Source organism: Adiantum capillus-veneris, chromosome 26, assembly GCF_014529385.1.
Source record: "Adiantum capillus-veneris isolate H3 chromosome 26, ASM1452938v2, whole genome shotgun sequence".
Classification (NCBI taxonomy): domain Eukaryota; kingdom Viridiplantae; phylum Streptophyta; class Polypodiopsida; order Polypodiales; family Pteridaceae; genus Adiantum; species Adiantum capillus-veneris.
In genome coordinates, this window is record NC_140956.1 from 10,468,028 (window position 1) to 10,486,845 (window position 18,818).

The window sequence follows — 18,818 nt, forward strand, 5'->3', positions numbered from 1 at the left end:
CCCCCCGAGAACAAGGTAGAGTGATGACTGCCAGGCTACCTTGGCCCGGGCTATCTGAATGTCGCACCCTGATGAAAGAAAGTTGTTCTCGATCAGCCTCTCTAACTGGATGATGCAGGAGCTCGAAAAGATCCAACCTGATGTAATGTACCGCATAGTAGCCAACAACACCTGGTTGGCCACTGCACCTCTGCCTGCCAAAGAGAGTCGTGCTGACCTCCATTGTAGCAACTTCCTCCTGATGGACAGGAGGAGGGGAGCAATCTGCTACTCAGGAGACAAGTCCAGGCCAACCTGACAGCCCAAGTAGCGAATTGCAGTCCATGACCACCATCAACCTAGACTAGCTTAGCTCAACCATACATCAGCTTGGACGAATAGACCAGATGAGGATGAGTAGACGGGGTGACTTGACTAGATGAGTAGACAGGACGAGCTGATAGGATGATTGAATAGGACGAGAGAACATGTCGAGTAGACAAGGCAGTAAACTAACTTGCACTAGCTGAACCTTAAGCAAAATGGACCAGTTGAGTTATGGAGACCTTGATGCTTGAGAGAGATTTTAGTTGAGGTCCCTCCGGGCATGCCAAAAAAATGAGACCACCTGTAGAAGGAAAAGTGCAATGTGTTGTGAGGATTAGTGGTGCTAATCCTATAATTAAGACTAAAGCTTCATACTTAAGATCAAATTGAAACTCAAGAGATTGAATGTGTGTTTGATGGATTGAATGAATGCTTTAAAAACTGAGTACAATAGGCTTTAAAAACTCAATTGATTATGAGAAGTTAATGAATACAAAAATTCATCCAATAATAATTTCTACATCTGCATCAAAGATCGTATTCTCTTCATAGTACACTGTATCATGCTGCTTGACTTATACACGTGAGGCTTGAATCACTTGTTCCGCATGATAAAGCCCGTGTAAAACTGGTTCACGTCCGATACACAAACCAGGAAGCTTGCTACTGCTAACGCCTCCCCCTCCCCCCTCCCCCCCTCTCTTGCTGCCCTCACTCTGCCCCCCCTCCCGCCTGTCCTCCTCGCGCGCGGTAGCCCACCAGCTCCCCGCCCCCCTGCTGCGTGCTGCATCTCCCGTGCCACCACCCCCCCCCCCCCCCCCCCACCCGCTGCCCTCTCGTGCCGCCACTCCCCCGCCCGCTGCCTCTTGAGCTGCCGCCCCCCTGTCCGCCTTAACCCCCCCCCCCCCGGCCTTCCTATTTCCCGAAGTCTCCCTGCAATTGGCTCTGGCGGCATTGTTCTTTGGACAGTGCTCAGTTGCAGAGGTTTTTTCTCCTTCCGCTTCTTCGCCACAGCAGTAGACACAGATGGAGGCTCCAGCTCCGCCACAGAGGGACTCGTCCGAAGCCCCCTCGCCCGACCCCGTTGAGCCTACCATTCGACTTGCTCTTTCACCGATAGAGCAAGCGAGCCTTGCCGCAGAGGTAGAGCGCTTGCAGGCGACTTCTGTTATCTGCAAGATTCTCGGCACCCGACCTAGCAGAGGAGAGCTGCGTGACCTTCTCCAGGCCCGCCTTCTCGCAGAGGTGGGCAAGATCTTGGACGTATAGATACTCGGACGAGGTTACTATCAGATCGAGTTTGAAACCTCCGAGATGGCGTTGCATGGGGTTGTGCTGGCAGCTTGGGAGAGGTTTTGTATGACTCTGAGGGTCTCGGATGTTTGGCAGCACTCTAGTTTTGTGAGGCCCCAAGACAGCCTTGCCTTCTCTTGCTCGGACCGCAGAGTGGGAGGAGTGAATCTATCACGGATAGATCGCTTCTACACTAGTGACCACTTCAGTGACTTGGGAGGGACAATTGGCATTCTGGCAGGGACTTGCTTCTCGGACCATGCACCAGTGAGCCTCACAGTGGCAGACAGGCAGAGGAGAGGGAGCACGATGCTTCGCATCTTAGAGAGGGTCTAGTTTGACTCTGTACTCAGAGAGCGAGTAGAGGCTCTCTGGACAGAGAGCTTGGACAGGCAGGATTCTCCTGCTGACAGAGTGGCCTCAGGACTAGCTTAGATTAGCTGTTTCTTTCTCCAGGAGTCTTTGGTTCGCTGGGCTGCAGCGAGAGAGGAGGAGCAGCGTCTCAGACGGGGCATTGCTTCGTTACAGAGGATGCAGGAGCAGCATCCAGACAGTCCTTGGTTGGAGGAGCAGCTACAACAGGCTCGACAAGAGCTTGCTAGCACAGAGGAGAGGCGACACGAGTTTGCTTTCCACCGACAGGCATCTCAGTGGACACAGGTGGGCGACAAGTGACTGGTGCTTTCTTTGAGGTAGTGGGACCTCGGCACTTGCATGCCAAGGTCAGTCAGTTGCGTATGCCCGATGGGTCAGTTGCTTCTAAGCCCGAGGATATGCGTGCAATTACTACTGACTTTTACTGTGAGTTACTGTCCGCAGACTCCAGAGCCTCAGTCAGAGCGTTAGGATGCATGTAGGGAGCAGGTTTTGGGCACAGATGCCTTGTCTTGTGACTCAGGAGATGCATCAGAGGCTTGAGCTGCCACTTCAGCTGGAGGAGCTGCACATAGCTCTTAGGGCCCTCCCCCGTGGTAGTTGTCCAGGTGAGGATGGGCTGACTCCCAGTTGTTTCTTGGAGTACTGGGACCTGCTTGCCCCAGATCTCTGTAGTGCTTTTCAATACATTTTACACACAGGAGTGATGCCTGAGAGCATGAGTGAGGGCTTGATCTACCTCATTCCCAAGGAGGGTGGCTCCTTGGATGAGATTCGATAGTGGCGCCCCATCACCATCCTGAACTCAGCCTACAAAATTCTTGCCAAGGCTCTGAGTTTGAGGATCCAGCGACCTCTAGAGAGCCTTATACATGGGACCCAGACTGGTTTTGTCAATGAGCGTAGTATCCTTGACAACATCTTTACTTTTTGGGAGGCTTCTGCCTTAGCTAGGCTTCGTGGTGAAGATTTGGTGATTCTTCTTCTCGATTTTGAGAAGGCCTACGACAGAGTCGACTGGGAATTTTTGGAGGGCACTCTATGCAGGATGGGCTTCTTAGATGCTTGGATGAGAGGGGTGTCAGCTTTGTACAGATGAGCACACAGTCAAGTACTTTTGTCAGGAGGTAGAGGCGATCGTTTCATGCTCACACTTTCGGTCAGACAGGGCTGCCCTCTTGCCCCCTTCCTCTTTCTGTTCTATGCTGAGGCGATGAGCAGGTTCTTGGTGTCGCAGCAAGTTGGTTTGCGGGGCTTAGCACTTCCTATTCGGAGAGATGAGCTACTGGACATTGAGTTTCCTGACGACTCAGCCTTGTACTTGGATGGCCAGGAGGCGAACCTTCACAAGTGTGAGCAGGCTCTTGAGACCTTTTGTTGTGCATCTGGCGCACTGATCAACTGGAGACAGACAGTGGCTTTTCGGTTGGTAGTGCTCCTGTGCCCGATTGGATGCCAGGTGAGGGTTTTAGGTGGATTCCCCCAGGGACTGCAGTTCGGTACTTGGGCTTTCAGGTTGGTCTGGACTTGTCTCCGAGCAGCAGATTGCTCCCCTCCTCCTGTCTATCGGGAGGAAGTTGTTACACTGGAGCTCAGCACGACTTTCTTTGGCTGGCAGAGTAGTAGTGGCCAACCAGGTGTTGTTGGCGACTATGTGGTACATCACTTCTTCTTGAGTTCTTGTATCAGCCAAGTAGAGAGGCCGATCAGGAACTTCCTTTGGTCAGGACGTGACACTCAGATAGCCCGAGCCAAAGTGGCTTGGCAGGTCATCACTCTTCCTTGTTCACAGGGAGGGCTTGGGATCATTGACCCAGCACAGCAGAGCAGAGCAGAGCCCTTCTTGGGAAGTTCATAGTCAGAGGACTTCTTCCAGGTGAGGAGTCCTGGAAGGAGTTGTTGCTACAGCGGCTTCGTGCTGGGGTGCCTCAGGCTGGAGGCCCCTGGCGACCTTCGACTAGATGGATCTTCACAGAGATGCGCAGAGTTGGTTTGAGCAGGAGACTGGAAGACCGCTTCGCTGTGAGTTTGCTTCGATCTTGGGAGCTCTTGCGGCGAGGCCTGGAGCAGAGACAACCTACTTGCACGGAGGAGTGCCTACGGCAGCCCCTTGTCTGGAACCCCATGGTTAGCACTCAGAGAGGCCACTTGGTTGGTAGTCGGCCTCATGTTTCCTGGGTCCCATGGCAGTGGGTCCAACGCGCTCTTTAGGTGACTGGTTAGAGTTCACAGGCTTGTCAGAGGAGGTGTAGGATTTCCAGCTACAGGGCATGAGAGGGGTGTAGAGCATGTGCCAGGACATCTCAGAAGCAATTCTAGTTGAGTGGCTCATGCCTCTCGATCCAGTAGCACCCAAGTGGATGGGAGCCTTCACACGACTGGAGGTTCTCATCTCAGGCAGGGCCTGCTTAGAGACTGTTCCATCCCTTTTCTTCGAGCTTCAAGGTGGGGGACGCTGTAAAGGGCCTGCTCAGAGACTGTTCCATCCCTTTTCTTTGAGCTTCAGGGTGGGGGACGCTTACAGCGAGTTGCAGTAGAGGCCCCGCAGGTGGCAAAGTGCTGTTTTCAGAGGATCTGAGTAGTGGGCATCTGTGGGAAGACCTGTGTCATCGATCCTGACCGAGCAGCTCTTGAGACTGGGCACTGGAGGCTGTGGGCTTGGGAGTGCTGTCCACTGGCATGAGTATAGTGGGATCCTGGTGAGTGGCTCTGGAGGGACCCTTTCTCTTCTGCAGACCACCAATGCATCCCGTTCTTTCAGTACACTGGTCGACTGGGACGTCATATACTAGCAGCACACAGAGAGGCCCGCCCCGCTGCAGCACCTCATTGGTAGGAGGAGGGTCTCACAGCTGAGTTCTTGGCAGCCTTCTGGGAGAGGTTGTGGGACTCTAGACAGTCCAGACGAGTCACCTTGTTTCAGTGGCTGGTTGCACACAGAGCTACAGCAGTTGGGAGCTGGCTAGTGCATAGTGGTCTTCCGGCCGCATGTGCAGCTTGTGACCATCTTGTGGAGAGTCAGCGTCACTGTCTTTGGGACTGTCCTTCGGCACAACAGGTGTGGCTTCGAGTTCTTCGGCTGATGCTTTCTCTCTCCACGGCTCGATAGTACACTTGGGGAGCAGCGGCTTGGTCCACCCTCACGGGCCCGACACTTCAGTTTGAGCTATCTTCCACCAGTAGGATGATAGTGATACAGGAGGGGCGACCTACACTCCAGCCTGCCACAGAGCTTACTCCACAGGAGTGGTGCAATGAAAGAGAGGAGTGTCGGGAGCTCATCAATGGCCTGACTCTCTGGTTCATCTGGCGGGCCCGTTGCTTCCGCATCTTTGAGGCTCGCCCTGTGCCACCAGCAGAGACTGTTCGCGATTTTTGGCTAGAGATGATCCACACTTTTAGAGGACAGCTCGAGGGACTACAGGGCAGCTCCGACCGCATGCGGAGCCCAAAGAGGCTTTCCTTCGACTCTGGCGTCCTGGGCCTTTCTTCACCATGGTCCAGGGTGTACTCCAATGGCACTACCGACCACCTGTGTGGCTTTTCCCTCCCCCCATTTCTTGATTTAGTCCCATTGTACATATGGTGGTTTTTTCATTGGGAGAGTCTCCCACCTTGGTTGTTGTAGCCCTATGGACAGTTTCAGTAACTAATAGAAGGATCTCTTTCTCGGGAAAAAAAAAAAACTGGTCCACGTCCATCTTTGAACAAATTGATAGTATGTCCTTGAAAGCTAATAGCTGAATCATATTGAAATAACCAATGCTGACCAAGAATTATGTCGTAATAGGATAAAGGCATGACCTCAAAATCGAGTTGATCTGCATATTGAACGGCAATTGTCGAACTGTTTCATTACAAGTTAAAATTGACCGAGCTGCTAATTCCACATCATATAAGTGAGATGTCTTCTGAGTTGGTAAACCAAGGTGTCAAACTATCTAAGTGCTGACAAATTAGCATTCGCTATCCACTAACATTGATGGATCGACCATTGAGAGTTCCAAGAAGACTCAAAACTTGCTTTGAAAGAGGCTCCAAAACTGAAGAATTGCATTGAGCATGCTTCATAAGAATAGTTGTATCCTCTGAGACATGAATTGTATTGACCACTGATTTTCCTTTTATTTTTAGCAGAAGCTGATTGTTCAGCATTCGATGATGTTTCCGCGTTGGAATTTCTTTTCAAATTAAACGGGTTTGGTTTCGTTGGACATTGATACCATCTATGGTCACCACCGCAAATTGTACATAATCCATCCTTCTTTGAAGTCGAAGAAGCATTTGACGAAGAGCCTTGTTGAGTATTGGAATGCCGGTCTTGAGAAAAATCACGTCCTTTACCACGATTTAGTGAAGGAACATTTGAAGAAGATCTGCTTTGAGATTGTCGATCTTGAGGAATGAACCGTGAAGTTGAATAAGGCTCTGGGTCTTGCTGTCTAAACTGAGATTGATGCTATTGACTTCGGCTATAGCTTTCTATACGATCGCGCTGTGAAAAGCGAGCGCTATTTGAACCAGGGAGAAAATTCCGTGTAGGACGCCAATATCGCCAAGGCGCTTCACATAGGCTATTGCAGCATCAAAGGTGGTAGGGTTGTATTGTGCACATCGTCCTTCAGGTTGGGTTTGAGTCCGTCGATAAAGCTGTGAAGTTTATCAGAGGGACTAAGAGTCTCTATCTCTATGATATACGCGGCCAAGGAACCTGTTTGGCTCAGGCGGCGAAGAGAGGACCGGGCATGAAAATCTACATTGGCAGGTTCGAACGCCTTGCAAACAGCACACCGGAATTTATCCCAAGAAGATGTGTGTTTACGGTCAGCAAAATGTCGTTTCCATTAAAGAAATGTTGTGTCCTTGAGCAGAGAACTAGCAAGTGCAACCTTTTTACTCTCTACTAAGTCCGAAGCCGGCAGTGAAAAGGCACATAACAAATCACCAACATTACTTGTTCACTGGTACGTCCGCACACACATCCGTTTGCTATCTATTGCAGTTACAAGAGAATAGAACTAGATGTGAGTTACCTCATGCCTGCATGCTCGCGGATACCACCGTTCTGTTGTTGCCATGCAACTCCAGAAAGGGGGTAGAGTGTAGCGGTGAGGGTGAGAGGCTCACAACCTTCGGTTCCTGGAAAAAAATTTGCTCTGATACCAATGTGAGGATTAGTGGTGCTAATCTTATAATTAAGACTAAAACTTCATACTTAAGATCAAACTGAGACTCAAGAGACTGAATGTGTTTGATTGATTGAATGAATGCTTTAAAATCTGAAAACAATAGGCTTCTTAAATAGGAGACGAAGAGACATAAATGAAAAGACACGTCTCATGGTGAAGAGACGCCATTTTAGATGTAAAGACATCCTTTCGGCGAAGAGCTACAACCATTGGACAAAGAGTCACAACCATAGAGCGAAGGGGTGTGACCAGTCGTCGAAGGAGTGTGGCTTTTGGCGAAGAGGCATGTCTCTTGAGCGAAGGGCTGTGACCATCCAAGCGTAGGGATTCTCCTTGGCATGGCACTTTGCGTATCTGCGACTAGGAGTAGATGTAATATTGTAACATAGTCACAATCATGACATGTGATGTGTGCTTTTTGTGGCATAGTGTGCATAAAATATCACTTTTAATGAACTACACAATGACAATTGCAAGATAACCATGAAAAAGAAACTCACTGGCAGACACGATATATTGGTACTGAAACCTCAGTTGAACCCATCAACTCACAATGGAATCATAATCTACAACTATCCGGGAACACCTCGCAGCTCTAGACCAAGGACCAACAAGATATTATGGAGACGTAAATGCTCAAGAGTGTATGGCTATGGTACTTTGCGACGGACTCAAGACTCTATACCAAGCTAGACTACTAATAAATCAAGGCTGATGTCATTCATAGTATATTAAAGAGCAAAATATCTAGTGGAAAAGATAAGCTTAGCAGACTGTGGTGAATGTCACAACTTGATGACGTGTGGCATGACCTTATTGGATGGATAGAATCGGCTCGGATGCAAAGGACCAAAATCTGACAATGTGAACCTGTGATTTGCAGCAGGATTTGCGCCCGCGCTTTGTAACGGGCAACCAGGATCATGTGGCATGCTACCACCTGTAGACGTGTCAGTTTTGAGTCAATGAAGACTAGGCAGTTGAGTTTATAACTTTTGGGAATATAAATTCTGTGAGCTTTTGAGTTATTAAAAGGCAGTCCAAGGGCCTATATAAGAGCACCTAGGGGGAGTCTTTTACACACTCAGAGTTCGAGGTATGACTCTCCCTGGAAATTGTATTCGTGGAGGTCAATCAATAAAGAGATATCACAAGGGGCGCCTAGTTAGGGGCCATTGCATCAAGGAGTAGAACTCCTTCACTCTGCACGTCTTGTCTTAGGTGTGAAGTCTCTTTCAGTTCGAGTGTTTCAAGTGCTAAAGTTGTTATCCAGTTGTTATTTCTGTTGGAATGTGGTACCATCCGGTTACAGTGGAGGATAAGTCAAGTAGGTGACGGCTTGGCTACCACTTATCCATCTTCCGCCAAAGTGCTCAGTCAGGTCTATTGGTCCACTAGCTTGGACTCAAGACTAGTCGAGGACTAGGACTAGTCCCACTGCCCGGTCCACCATCCATATGAAACTGGAGCAATCTAGCTGGGCTACAGACATTGTTAAAATGGGTGTCCTGTGTTTCGGCAGATGTCAGTGTGGACATGGCGAGAGTGGTTGGTCACCTATAGAAGGAGGCCATGGGACTCGTTTGTTATGAGGAATGCCTTGAATAGATTAAGTGAACCACCCGAGAGGCTAGGATAACACGAGGCTAACCCGTGGTGGATGAAGCCGGGTGGTATGGGACATAGGGCCTTATATGCCTTGGGACAAGTTGATTGTTTCCTACTTTTGTGGTCTGAGGGGTTACTCCTGTCAAAAGTGTGACCAACCAGTTTACAGATTGCTGGGATACCATCTATAAATATGCCAATGTTGCACTTGAGAATTTCACGCCCTTCTTTTGGTTCAAGGATGGAGAACCAAGGGTTAAAGTATGTCCAAGAGTTTCCAAGAGGACATGCACAAGAAGAAACAAGCTCAAATTCGAGGAAAGGAATCTTACTTGCTTCAGGTTGGTTAGTGCCTTAGAGACACTAGCCAGTTTGGTCAATGAACCAAATTTTGTTGAGCACAAGGTAGAGAGTTATCCTTGTCATAACCTTCTCTCTTCCGTCACATTCTCATCTCTTTTCTTTTCGTCATGACATTTCTCATATTCCCTGAAGGATGCTTGTTGTTCAAGACACTTTGGAGGGAGCCGGAGCTTGCTCTTACACATGACCTCTTTTCGCTTGTGCCATTGACAGACCAGGTCCAATGACGCTTCTGTTGTGGAGTGTTTGTAGTGTTGTGCTATCATTGCCATGTGAAACCTAATGAAGATTGATTAGAATCACTATTTTATACTTACAAGACAGGCTGGTGCCTGGGCCACTCAAGATAAGCAGCCTTGGGAAGACCAAGGTCATGGTATTCAATACTACAGTGCTGAGGGTCAGGCGATCAGCACCCGGTTGTATCCATGTCCTCTGGGTATCCAACTCAAACAAGTCTTGTCATATAAGTCTCCCTCCGAGAGAGAGAGAGAGAGAGAGAGAGAGAGAGAGAGAGAGAGAGTCACAAAATGGTGATGTGGCAAACCCTAACACACACACACACACACTCTCTCTCTCTGGCAGGGGTGACATGGCTGTTGGAGTAGCTGACGTGGCTGGCTGTGTACGGCAGGGATGCCACGTGGCAGCAGTACGGACGTCCGTGAATTACGGGGCAAATTGCGGTGCTTTTTGCGGGTTGACCAGTGGTAGCTTTTTGCTTTAAATCCTACGCAAGGATTTAGAGAGAGAGAGAGCTTTTATTTAAAAAAATTGCTTTTATTGCCAAGTATGGCTTGAGAGAGAGAAGATTGAACTGCTTTATTTTTCAAAAGCTTTTGATTTTCAGCTTTTGGGACTCTGTTTTGGCATCCCTTGTACTCTTTAAATACGTGGGCAGGGCCTCATAACTCAAAAGGATCTGGACGCAGAGTCTGAGTGTGAGCGCCTGCCCGCACTCTTGTACTTTAAACACAGATTAATACAAAAAGAAATACCGAAAGGTGCTCCAGTCTTTGGGGCCAATATCTCTAGGCACGGAACCCCCCCGGGCCAATGTCGAATCAATTGTGAAGTGTGAACTGTTTGAAGTGATTATTTGTGCTATCGCGGTAGATTCTTGACTTGGAGTGTCGAAGTCTGTTATAGTGGTATCAGAGCATGACCGATTTCTGTTCTACGGGAAATCCGATCCCTATTTTTTTTTCGCGGCACTTATGGCTTCAGGCAAAGATCAGTCGACTCCCTCTGCATCCGAAGATGCGGGAAGGGATCACAACGAAGATTCACGCGAGGAGTATGGCCCGCCTCGGCCTACTCAGACGGTGCGTCAAGAGATGGAGCGTCGACAATTGATCGGCGATGCAACAAAGATGATACTTAATTTTACCAAGGACCCGAAATTGGCAAAATATATGAGCAAGACTTCTTTCAAGGAGGTGCACACGCAATGGGTGGCAGAAGACCACAAAACCACCCCGAAAACCGGCTCTCAAGAAACCTCCTACTCCCAAGAAGTATACAAAGAAAGAGTTAGAAGAGGTGGTTGATGCATGAATTGCTCAGCTTTTTGACGCACAAAACAAAGCTAAAAAGCACGACAAAAAGCAGAAGAAAGGCGCTGACTTCCCGGTTATTTGGGTCGTCAGTCTACATTTGAAAAGGCAAGAAAGCAGAAGAAGCGTGCTTGATTTGAAGGAGTAACCAGTTCTTCTTCTTCTTTGGATAGTTCTTCTAGCCCATCTGACTCGAGCGAAGAAGACAGAAAAGGAAAACAGCGAAGCAAAAAGGAACGCTTTGGAAAGGGCAAGAAAAAGGCAAAGAAGTCTAAATCTCGCCCCGTGAGTGACAGTTCTACAAAGGACTCGTCTACAGACAGTTCTAACTCTGATGACAACAACTTTTATGCAAAGAAGAAGAATTTTTACAAAGCCAACCAATATGACTTTCTGGACAAAAGCAAGAAAGTCCGAGAGTTTAAGGAAGGTGGACAGTGAATTAAATTTGACATGTTTTCTTGTTATAGAGATGCTTTGAAGGCTTTGTCTTTTGTACAACAGTTTGACATCGCTTTCGCGGGAAGGCGTTACTCAGAGCACTCTAAGATTCAGAGAGCTGCCTCTTACTTTAAGGGGAATGCTCGAACTTTGTGGTCCACGCTTCTAATAAACAAGACTGCGCCAGTTAAATGGCTGAAATTCAAGAGGCTTTTTATATCTTCTTGGCTGACTCGAGAGTATGAACGCGATACACGAACTGCTTGGAACCATCTTCGGATGACCAAGAAGGATACAGTGGACGCTTATTGCGAGAGATTCTGGAGCTCTTTTCTACCCACCTCTTCATTTAAGAAGATCTTGCTCAAGGAACAGATTAAGCAGTTTACCTTGGGTCTCCCTACAGAGATGTGAGATCACTGCTTAGAACAAAAGTCAGCTTCCATTCAGGAGTTGATGAATCATGCGAAATGGGGTTTTGCCATCCACTCAGGCAGTTTGACCTACCCCACCGATGAGATCATGACACAAAGAGCCGAACAGACTTCGACAAATGAAAGTAGAAAGAGAGAGAGCAACCCAGAAAAGAAGGATGCACGACCCAAGCTCACTCCTCAGGAGAGAGCTCGCTACATCAGGGAAGGGAAGTGCTTTGGATGTGGGAAAATTGGACATATCTCCGCGAAGTGCCCTAAAAAGGCGCAGAAAGAACAGAATGACAAGGGCGATGAGAGGCTTGAGAGTTCGAGAGCAGCTAAGGAACGTGGAAGAAAAGGTAAGATGAAAATAGGATTGGTTCCAAATTGCATGTGTACCGATCCCAGCACGTTGGACGAGAGTACAGAACTTTACCGAGCTTGGGGCAAAGTGAAAGACCAAGAGGCCCTGATCTTCTTTGATGGAGGAGCCAAGGCCAACTTCATTTCACCGGAATTGGCAGCGCGACTCGAGATCACTCCCGATCGGATGGGACTAGTTACGGAGGCAGTTCTAGCGGCATCGGGCAGGGACATAGCCATTACACTTGTCATTGGTAAACTTCGGTTGCATTGTCAGGGGTATTTGGGGCATGAGGACTTCTACATAATGCCTTTGGAAGGTTGTGATGTCCTCTTGGGAATTCCCTGGTACCACAAGAACAAGGTCGTGGTCGACTATCGGGAGAGGAAAGCGACATTGACCCTAGAGAAGGGCAGAACCATTGTACTTGATATTAAACTTAAGGGCGAGTTTGTCCCTATTGTATCGGCTTCGGCCATTTCAAAGTTAATGAAATCCAGTATGTTTGTTTACTCGATCTTTTTGAAAGAGTTGAGTGATGAGGATAGGACAAATATGTCTGAACTCGATAAATAACGCCAAGATTTTCTCCACTCTCATGCCGATTGCCTCTCAAAGGGCCTGCCAGGCGAGTTACCACTCGCTTGTCCTGAAGATCATACTATTGATATGATACCTGGAAGCACACCACCGAACCGGCCACCTTACTGTGTGAGCCGAGCCCAGAATGAAGAGATTATGAACCAAGTGAAAGACCTCTTGGAAAAGGGTCTTGTCCAGCCTAGTACTTCACTGTATTGCTCTCCAGTGTTGTTGGTTTTGAAGAAAGACGGATCTTGGAGAATGTGCATCGATTATAGAGCTCTCAACAAAATCACCATCAAGATCAGATTTCCGATTCCTAGGATCGATGATATACTTGACCAACTACAGGGATCTCGTGTTTTAGCAGGATTGATTTGAAGAGCAGATATCATCAGATCCGAATCGCATCGGGAGACGTCTACAAGACAGCCTTTCACACGACTTTTGGGTTATTTGAGTTTTTGGTGATACCTTTTGGCCTAACCAATGCTCCTGCACATTTAACTGGATGATGGACATGATTTTTAGAGAGTATAGACTATTCATTGGCACTTTCTTTGATGATATCATTGTTTTCTCCAAGGATGAGACAGAACATAGAGTACATATGCTTCAAGTCTTTTAGGCATTACGAGATCACAAGTTTTTTTTTTTTCAAGAAAAAGATCCTTTCATTAGTTAATGAAACTGCCCATAGGGCTGCAACCACCTCTTCAAGAGAGGGCTACAACAGTCATGATGGGGAGACTCTCCCAATGAAAAAACAGCATATGTACAATGAGGCTAAATCAAGAGATGGGAGGAGGGAAAAGCCACACAGGTGGTCGGTAGTGCCATCGGAGTACACCCTGGACCATGGTGTAGAAAGGCCCAGGACGCCAGACTCGAAGGAAAGCCTCTCTGCGCTCCCGCATGCGGTCGGAGCTACCCTGTAGTCTCTCGAGCTGTCCTCTAAGAGTGTGGATCAACTCTAGCCAAAGATCGCGAACAGTCTGTGCTGGTGGCACAGGGCGAGTCTCAAAGATGCGGAAGCAACGGGCCCACCAGATGACCAAGAGCGTCAGGCCACTGATGAGCTCCCAACACTCCTCTCTCTCACTGCACCACTCCTGTGGAGTAAGCTCTGTGGCAGGCTGGAGTGTAGGTCGCCCCCCCTGCATCACTATCATCCTGCTGGTGGATGATAGCTCAAATTGAAGTGCCGGGCCCGTGAGGGTGGACCAAGCCGCTGCTCTCCATGTGTACTGTCAAGCCGTGGAGAGAGCAGGCATCAGCCGAAGAACATGAAGCCACACCTGCTGTGCCAAAGGACAATCCCAAAGACAGTGACGCTGACTCTCCACAAGATGGTCACAAGTTGCACATGCGGCCGAGAGACCACTATGTACTAGCCAGCTTCCAACTGCTGTAGCTCTGTGTGCGATCAGCCACTGAAACAAGGTATTCGCCTCGGCTGTCTGGAGTCCCACAACCTCTCCCAAAAGGCTGCCAAGAACTCAGTTGTGAGACCCTCCTCCTGCCAATGAGGTGCTGCAGCGGAGCGAGCCTCTCTGTGCTGCTAGTATGTGACGTCCCAGTCGAATAGTGTACTGAAAGAACGGGACACCTGGGTGGTCTGCAGAAGAGAAAGGGTCCCTCCAAAGACACTCTCTAGGATCCCACTGTACTCGTGCCAATGGACAGCACTCCCAAGCCCACAGTCTCCAGTGTCCAGTCTCAAGAGCTGCTGGGTCAAGATTGATGACACAAGTCCTTCCACAGATGCCCACCACTCGGATCCTCTTAAAATAGCACTCTGCCACCTGCGGGGCCTCTACTGCAACTCGCTGTAAGCGTCCCTCACCCTGTAACTCGAAAAAAAGTGATGGAACAGTCTCTGAGCAGGCCCGGACTGAGATGAGAACCTCCAGTCGTGTGAAGGCTCCCATCCACCTGGGTGCTACTGGCTCGAGAGGTGTGAGCCACTCAGTTGGAACTGCCTCTGAGATGTCCTGGCACATGCTCTGCACCCCTCTCATGCCTTGTAGCTGGAAACCCTGCAAGTCCTCTTACAAGCTTGAAAACTCTAACCAGTCACCTAAAAGAGCGCGCTGGACCCGCTGCCATGGGACCCCATGAAACATGAGGCCGACTACCAACCAAGTGGCCTCTCTGAGTGCTAACCATGGGGTTTCAAACAAGGGGCTGTCGTAGGCGCTCCTCCGTGCAAGTAGGCTGTCGCTGCTCCAGGCCTCGCCGCAACTGCTCCCAAGATCGAAGCAAACTCACAGTGAAGTGGTCCTTCAGTCTCCTGCTCAAACCAACTCTGCGCATCTCTGTGAAGATCCATCTGGTCGAAGGTCGCCAGGGGTCTCCAGCCTGAGGCACCCTAGCACGAAGCCGCTGTAGCAAGAACTCCTTCCAGGGCTCCTCACCTGGAAGAAGTCCTCTGACTATGAACTTCCCAAGAAGGGCTCTGATTTGCTGTGCTAGGTCAATGATCCCGGCCCTCCCTGTGAACAAGGAAGAGTGATGACCTGCGAAGCCACTTTGGCTCGGGCTATTTGAGTGTCACGTCCTGACCAAAGGAAGTTCCTGATCAGCCTCTCTAATTGGCTGATTCAAGAACTGGAGAAGATCCAGCAAGAAGTGATGTACCACATAGTCGCCAATAACACCTGGTTGGCCACTACTACTCTACCAGCCAAAGAAAGTCGTGCTGAGCTCCAGTGTAACAACTTCCTCTTGATAGACAGGAGGAGGGGAGCAATCTGCTGCTCAAGAGACAAGTCCAAACCAACCTGACAGCCTAAGTACCGAACTACAGTCCCTGGGGGAATCCACCTAAAACCCTCACCTGGCATCCAATTGGGCACAAGAGCATTACCAATTGAGAAAGCCACTGTCTTTCTCCAGTTGATCAGTGCGCCAGATGCACAACAAAAGGTCTCAAGAGCCTGCTCACACTTGTGAAGGTTCGCCTCCTGGCCATCCAAGTACAAGGCTGAGTCGTCAGGAAACTCAGCGTCCAGTAGCTCATCTCTCCGAATAGGAAGTGCTAAGCCCCGCAAACCAACCTGCTGCGACACCAAGAACCTGCTCATCGCCTCAGCATAGAACAGAAAGAGGAAGGGGGCAAGAGGGCAGGCCTGTCTGACCGAACGTGTGAGCATGAAACGATCGCCTCTACCTCCTGACAAAAGTACTTGACTGTGTGCTCATCTGTACAAAACTGACACCCCTCTCATCCAAGCATCTAAGAAGCCCATCCTGCATAGAGTGCCCTCCAAAAAGTCCCAGTCGACTTTGTCGTAGGCCTTCTCAAAATCGAGAAGAAGAATCACCAAATCTTCACCACGAAGCCTCGCTAAGGCAGAAGCCTCCCAAAAAGTAAAGATGTTGTCAAGGATACTACGCTCCTTGACAAAACCAGTCTGGGTCCCATGTATAAGGCTCTCTAGAAGTCGCTGGATCCTCAAACTCAGAGCCTTGGCAAGAATTTTGTAGGCTGAGTTGAGGATGGTGATGGGGCGCCACTATCGAATCTCATCCAAGGAGCCACCCTCCTTGGGAATGAGGTAGATCAGACCCTCACTCATGCTGTCAGGCATCTCTCTTGTGCATGATGTGTTGGAAAGCACTACAGAGATCAAGGCCAAGCAAGTCCCAGTACTCCAAGAAAAAACTAGGAGTCAAACAAGCCATCCTCACCTGGACAGCTACCACGGGGGAGTGCACTAAGAGCCGTGTCCAACTCTTGAAGCTGAGGTGGAAGCTCAACTCTCTAGCGCATCTCCTCAGTCACAAGGCAAGGCATCTGTGCCCACACCTGCTCCCTGCATGCAGCCTGACTCTCTGACTAAGGCTCTGCAGATAGTAACTCACGGTAAAAGTCAGTAGCAACTGTACGCATGTCCTCTGGCTCAGAAGCAACTGACCCGTCGGGCCTCCTCAACTGACTGACCTTGGCATGCGTATGGCAGTATGCCGAGGTCCCACTGCCTTGAAGAAAGCACCAGTCACTCTGTTACCCACTTACGTCCACTGAGATGCCTATCAATGAAAAGCAAACTCATGGCGCTGCTCCTCTGTGCTACCAAGCTCCTGGCGAGCCTGCTGTAACTGCTCCTCCAACCAAGGACTGTTTGGATGCTACTCCTGCATCCTCTGCAAGGAAGCAACGCCCCGTCTGAGACGCTACTCCTCCTCTCTCGATGCTGTCAGGTGAGTCAAGGACTCCTGTAGAAAGAAACGACTAAGCTGAGCTAGTTTTGAGGCCACTCTGTCAGCAAGAGAATCCTGCATGTCCAAGCTCTCTGTCCAAAGAGCCTCTACTCCCTCTTTGAGTGCAGAGTCCAGCAAGACCCTCTCAGGGATGCGTAGCATCGTGCTCCCCCGCCTCTGCCTATCTGTCACTATGAGGATCACTGGTGCATGGTCTGAGAAGGAAGTCCCTGTCAGGATGCCAACTGTCCCACCCGAGTCATAGAAAAAGTCACTAGTGTAGAAGCGACCTATCCGCGATAGATTCACTCCTCCCACTCTGCGGTCCGAACGAGAGAAGGCCAGGCTGTCTGGGGGCCTCACAAAGCTAGAGTGCTACCACACATCCGAAATCCTCAGTCGTACAAAACCTCTCCCAAGCTGCCAGCTCAACTCCCTGCACAGTAGCGTGGCTACCACCAATCCTGTCAGAAGGGTCCTCCAACATGTTGAAGTCACCCCCAATGCTCTGCTTGTGGCAGAGACTCAACAATCTGTGACTAAAACTCTGCTCATGTACTCGCCACATTGGGTGCATATATGTTCAGGAAGCCCACAAGGCAACCCTGAACCTGCATAGTGATCCACTGAGCCCTGCCTGGCACAATAATCCCTCTACCCACAATGGCCTGCTGTAGAGACTCCGCAATAGTCATACATACCCTACCCTGGATGCCTCCAGGTCCAAAAGCAACTGATTAAAAAGTCTCATAGCAACCACGCAAAATCTGACCACAACGCCGAATGCGGCTCTCACAAAGATGATGCTCCTGCAACATAAGAATGTCAATCTCACCACCCACAAGGCATCTCTGTAGCTCCTGAGGCAGCCGACCCCTCTGTCGCTGAAACTGGGGCCCTCCTAATCCTTGCACATTCCATGAGATGATCCTCATGGAGTCAGTGAGAGAAAACAGATGCTGCAATAGCAGCCAACCTCACTATCTTTGAGGCCGGTTTGGATGGGGAGTAATCCGCATCCGAACGACCTCTAGACAAGCGCGCAAGAAGTGACTGTCCCGCCCAGCCCCAAGCCGAGCGTGCAGCCCAAAGGGCCACATCCTCTGTCCAAGAATCCTCATGCACAAAAACATAACACGGAGGGCACTGAGTGTCAGCAAACAAGTGTACCACAATGTGCCTGCAACCTGCTGCATCTGGAGGTGTCACACGCAACTTGGCAAGAGGCCAAAGTGTGTGCACCAGATCTGTCACTACTAAGTCCCCTGTGTGATGTGAGAACTCAATAGCCTGTGTCTGGAGCCAGTCCAGGACTGTGTGCTGGGTCCACTCCATGGTATCCCTACCACACAACGGAAAGGAGAAATCCACCGCTATGTCCAGGGCCTCACTGCCTCTAGCTGCAAGAAAGAGGACGTGGACTCGAAAGCTTGCCTCCTCCAAGTCGGAAGAGGAATCACCCAGAAACTGAGTGAAGCTGTAATCGAAGAAATGCCAACGTCTGCGAATGTCGAAGCTGGTCAGACGTGTGGGGATCGCTACAAAGGGAGAAGTGAGCACCAAAAAAGGCGGCCTCAAGTGGGGTTGTCCCTCACGAGCCACACGGCTCGTAGCGAAAGCACTACCAAGAGAACACCTTGCGGCAGAAGCGTGGCCAGTACCCTGTGTCTGAGGAGGAGTGGCGGAGGGGTTCGGAGACAAGACTGTGGGCCCCATCGAGGAGAGGGGAGGTGCGGTGGGCAAAGGTGGAGGTGGTGGGGGGGGGGGGAGGAGGCGGGGGAGGAGGGGCGGCAGCAGCTGAGGGAGGAGAAGGCGGTGGTGGAGGAACAGAAGTGGACGGGGCCTCCTCAGGTAGGTCCTGCTGAAGGGGGTCGAAACGGTTCCCAGTCGGAACCCAGTGCTGCTGAGCTGCAGCAGGTCGGCCACCAGGAGGAGCAGTGGGGTGAGCTCTCCCACGACGGCGGCGGCCAGGCACCTGCTGCCAACCATCAACTGGCTGGTCACTAATCTCTGTCGAAGTACCAGCCTGTGTATCCTGTGTACCTGGCTGCTTGGCATGCTCAGCCTTGGGCGACTGCGCATGAGCTGTGGGTCAAGGTCTCCTGCGAGGACAGGCCTT

At 50.0% G+C, this 18,818-nt stretch overlaps 1 protein-coding gene across 1 annotated transcript in view; it reads left to right on the plus strand.

Moving 5' to 3' along the window:
* The window catches only part of LOC147422988 (UPF0014 membrane protein STAR2-like), a 94,344-nt gene that overhangs the window by 73,191 nt on the left and 2,335 nt on the right, over positions 1–18,818 (plus strand). The window lies entirely within an intron of this gene.